Below are 5,066 nucleotides of genomic sequence, written 5' to 3' on the forward strand. Positions count from 1 at the left end.
TTTTTGGAGGAAGAAATCCCTCCAAAAAAGCGCGGACAGGAAAAATCATTTGAATAGTTTTGAAAGAAACAAAAATTATAAGTTTCTATCAAAACATTTAAGTTTTTATCGAACCTTAGTTTCTATCGAACCTTAGTTTCGATCGAAACTCCCATAATTTTTTAGTTTCGATTGAAACTAAGGTCAAAGTTTCAATCGAAACTTTATTCCAGTTTTGATCGAAATTGAAAAATCTGTGAGTGGTCAAGGATCCGCGCGTGGGTTTCTTAGTTTCGATCGAAACTGAAATAAAGTTTCGATCAAAACCCTAAGTTGTGCGATAAAAGGGGGCATAGGCTATTGTCTTCTCATTATTTTGATCGAAACTAAGAGAGAGACTGGAATCCGTCCCATCAACCGTCTGAAAAAGGTATGAAATACTTATTTTTTACCTTCTTATGTGTTTTCAGTTAAAATTTATGTGCTTTTAGTATTTAAATATATGTTTCTTTGTATATTTTATTGTTTTTTATGTATGCATTGTGAATTTTAGATGTGTTAGAGTGAGAGTTTTGAGCTTATTACCATGATGTTTGATCTTTTCTCAACTTATCAAATATTTATAGATAGATATAGACATTTTCATGATAAACATTGCATGTACTATGAATCTTGGCTTCATTAATAAATATGATTACATTAAGATGTCCTCTTGATTCAATCATCACCACTATATTTTTAATATATGATAATCTCCTCTCATTATTATTCTCACTTGATCTTGATGTTATTTTTTATCTTGTTGATAAATCTCAAGCAAGTTGGGCAACATGACTCCCTCCTCCTTCAACTAGTATTCTTGTTGTAGTGTTAACCTTTTGTCCCTTCATATTGTTCTAAATCCTTAGATCTATTTGGATTTTAAAGATATTTTTTCATCCATATTATCTAAATATATAATATTATCTTTCAATAAAGTTATTTAAGTACACTCTAACCATTTTACCTAATCTAAACTCTAAATCTAGCCATAACCATGACCTTTAAAAAAATCTCTAACGCTAATTCTAACTTCAACTATGAGCTTTACTCCAATTTTAATCATAACTAAAATGCTAACCCTAATTTTTTAAAACCCCAATCTAACTATTTCTCTAACCTAATATGATGCTAAAATTAACTATATATCACTAATCCAAACCCTTACCATGTGGTGTAAAGCCTCAACCATAAAGCCTAACGTTGACCCTAGCCATATAACCCAAACATGAAACCTAGGTATGTCATTTTAACCCAAACCCTATTCGTGACCAACCATGATGTAAACCCTAACCTTAACCTCAAATAATATTTTCAAACTATATCTAAACCTCAACCCAACCAAATTCTAATTCTCTCCCTAACTAAGAGATAATATAAACACTAATCGTAACCCTATCCTTAATCAAAGCCATAACTCTAACCCTACATGGTGCATTATATGAATCCTAACACTGGCCTTTATTATAGCCTTAACCATAAACCTTGACCTTAACTACAATCTTAATCATAACCAAAGTTACTCTAACAATAATCCTAAGAAAAGTATTTATCTAACCTAAGAATAATTCTAAACCTAACTATATCACTAATAAAATTTAACCTAACCCAAACCTTAATCGTGATGTTAAACCTAACCTTGACCCTAAAGCTTAATATTAGTAGTAACACTTACATAGCCATCCCCAAACCCCAAACCTAACTATATTTTTATTCCAAATTTTAACTCTAATTTGCTAACCGTGATTTAAACAACCACAACATAACCTCAATGCAAAACCCTAAACCTAAACTTTATCCTAATATATATATATATATATATATATCTATATGCATATACACATGATATGTATATTTGCACATATCATGCACGTGTGTGTATATATATGTGCATATGCACATATATACACACACACATGATCTATATGTGCAAATATACATATCATGTGTATATGCATATATCTTTATATACATATATATGCATATTTACTTCATGGACCTAAAGTACACTTGACAAGTTTATGTGCACACATATGTCTAAAACCTTTGAACATTCAATCTAACTTAGATAGAAATCTAACTTATACACACAGTTCTTAAAAGGTCCTTGAGTTAAAAACATTATATATAACAACATGTGTGTTTTAAAATTTAGTTTTTTTAAGGTACAACATGTTCATTTATGTTTTAGGACTTCTATATATATGTACACATGTACACATGTTTAATTTTATTAAAACAATTTAGATACAAGTTTTTTAATTTTGTCAAATTGTACATACATATGTTAATATAAATTTCAAGTTTATTAAATGTTGTACATTTTAATTTAAATTTTTAGGTTTACACATTATATACACACCTACATACATTGACACATGGCTGATCAACAGCCTTCTATCCCCTCGAGCAGCCTGTCCCCCTCAAGTAGCCTATACTTGAGCCCGAGCAACCTATCTTGGGTCCTAAGTAGTAGCCTATACCCAAGCTTGAGCAGCCTATCCTGAGCCCTAATTATTAGCCTATTCCCCCTTAGCAGCATCATGTCCCCCGTGATCAGCTACCTATCCCACCTCAGGAGCTCTATGATCACACTAACCAGGAGACTCATAGACTTCAAGGATCCCTGACTAGTGGCACATTCTCTAGTGTCTATAGTGGTACATGCCAGAGTATCTTATGTAGCCTAACATTTATTCGAGATGAGATTCATGGTGCTACCCCATATTCTGCACAGACTATACAGATTGTCCTTGATAGTAAGAGACGAGAGGTCTCCTCTTGTCTTTCACTTTAGGAGGTGCAGGGCTTGGTGCCCAAAGATGTCCTGAAGAGGGATTTCCCTCATTATCTTTCACAAAAGTATGTGAAGGGGTATTCTCCCCTTAAGTGTATAGATCCATAGATGGCTGCATTGATATACCCACACTTCCTTGTTTCCCATGGTCATTATCCAAATAATGACCAAATTCCACTCTATTTTGCCTAGTAGCCAGAGGTTCTCTTATGCAAGGCGGTGAACTACACAGATTTACTAGGATATTTAGGATAGGAGCATGGTAGACTAACTGATAGGTAGCCAGGTCATCCCCCATTGGCACATAGATTTATTGTTGGAGAGAGGGCGCCTACTATTTCCCCTATGTTAGGTCCATCGGCTGATGAGGTCGTGCATAGCACTTAGTTATGTGGGGTCATTCAGGGAGTTGGAGAGATTGCAGCAGCTGTCAGATCTATTTCGAGTGATGAGGTTGGTTAGTATTTGATGTCTCATTGGCATTCATGATCATCATCCTATGCATCATCTTCAAGAGACTTATACAATGCAGTAGGCATCCCTTCAGTGGCTAGCTTAGAGGGTCTCACTGGAGTGTTGGCATGAGATACTATGATTGGTCTAGCTGAGGATCTATTAGATACATATAGATTTGTATCATAGCATCTTGGCATACCCATATCAGATTTTTGAGATCATGTCCATGGTAGTACTAGGACACATCCTCAACCATATTCCACTCATCGATCAGGTAGTGGTCATGGTGGTAGTGCACATGATGATCCACCTACTGACCAGTCTTTTGCTCTAGAGAGGCATATACATACCACAGACCCTTTAGTTAGTGTTATAGGGTAGGCTCAGAGTTCAAATGTGGACCTTAATGATGTTGATTTGAGCTTTTCGACCACAAGATGGATGAACTTGTTAACACGTGATGATTCTAATTCTATGCCATCTCATCTATATAGTCCACTTGGCTCTTTAGGATGTGTGCTAGTCACCAGTCATGTAGATGTAGAGATGGACCTTGATACGACGCAGCAAAATCTGGATGCATTAGTGGACACGATTGATGCTAGGCAGTTTGAGTATTATCAAATGCCACCATCTACACAGGTAAAATTTTTTTTGTTCATGTTAAAATTTCAATCATTTGAAACTAATTTAATTTACACATGTGCATGTGTGCACATGTATGTATATCATGCACCTAGATTTGTAATCATAGAGAAATTTTAATTTGATGTGTTGCATGTGCACATGTATAATGTAGGGGGACATGCCTCTTTTTACTCCAGCTTTGATGCCAAATCGTGTATGTTGTTGAGACTCATTGGATGATGTCATTAGTGGACAGGTAATGTTTATTTATGTTTTGATTATGTGTACATGTATTTCAATATCACTTTCTCTTGATTAAATGTATGTATGTATTGATATCACTTTCTCTTGGATTTATATATAGGGGTCAGCACATCCTAGTGAGCACCTTGATAGTTATTCTTCAGACCGTGTTGTGAGGAGGTGTGGTGATGATAGTCCTGCACCTGATGATCTATAATTTTTTTTATCTAGATGATTTGTTCTAGACTTTCATCCAGAGAGACATTCATATATTAGATAGACACTTTATATACACACATGATGCATGTTATATTTATATTTGATTTGATATAGATGTACCTGGATCTACATGTCTACATACATGTGCACGCTATTTATATTAGATATTATCTTCTAATAGATCTCTAGATAGATACATGTTTTTGTTATTTTTCTCGAGATGATTAATACATGTTACATTATGTTGTGGAATCTAATACATTATAGATCTAAATCTAGTATATTATAAATTGTTTCTATCTAAGATATGTAAGTAATTTATTTAGATATGTACACATGTTATATATTGATTAAATTTAGATATATATATATATATATAAATATTTCATGTAATTTAAATGTTTGGTAATATATCATGTATTAAATGTTCAAGTATCAGGTAATTAGTTATACATAATTCCTAACTTGAGTAAATCTATAGAACTCATCCCTTTTATTTGTACAAGTTAAAAATGAAAGAGTAAAAGTTCAATTTAGAAAATTAGTTATTCCACCAAATTTCAAATTGATCAAATGATTGTTCAACCAAATTTCAAATTTTTCTTCAGTTACATTTCAAATTTTAATCATAGTGAATTTTAATTTGTACACATATCCTAGAATTTTATCCCCTTAAGCCCAATGTTCTAATTCAAGTCCAACTTAA

Source organism: Cupressus sempervirens, chromosome 8 (genome assembly GCF_028749045.1).
Source record: "Cupressus sempervirens isolate cs-2001-9-10 chromosome 8, ASM2874904v1, whole genome shotgun sequence".
NCBI lineage: Eukaryota > Viridiplantae > Streptophyta > Pinopsida > Cupressales > Cupressaceae > Cupressus > Cupressus sempervirens.